Source organism: Equus quagga, chromosome 10 (assembly GCF_021613505.1).
Source record: "Equus quagga isolate Etosha38 chromosome 10, UCLA_HA_Equagga_1.0, whole genome shotgun sequence".
Lineage (NCBI taxonomy): Eukaryota > Metazoa > Chordata > Mammalia > Perissodactyla > Equidae > Equus > Equus quagga.
In genome coordinates, this window is record NC_060276.1 from 27,950,185 (window position 1) to 27,950,537 (window position 353).

The following is a 353-nucleotide window of genomic DNA, read 5'->3' on the forward strand; positions in this document are numbered from 1 at the left end:
CCCCAAAGCCCCCCGGTACATAGTTGTGTATTCTTCGTTGTGGGTTCCTCTAGTTGTGGCATGTGGGACGCTGCCTCAGCGTGGTCTGACGAGCAGTGCCATGTCCGCGCCCAGGATTCGAACCGACGAAACACTGGGCCGCCTGCAGCGGAGCGCGCGAACTTAACCACTCGGCCACGGGGCCAGCCCCCGATATTGTACCTTTTTAATGCTAACACTAGCCTCCTCTTTGTGCTTTCCCTCCCTTCATAAATGGTAGTTCTTGCTTCCTGCTCCCCCACCATGTTAGGGAGTGAGCAACAGGGAGCCGTAGAAGCTTCTTGAGCCAGAGAGGGACGCAGCCACGATTAAGG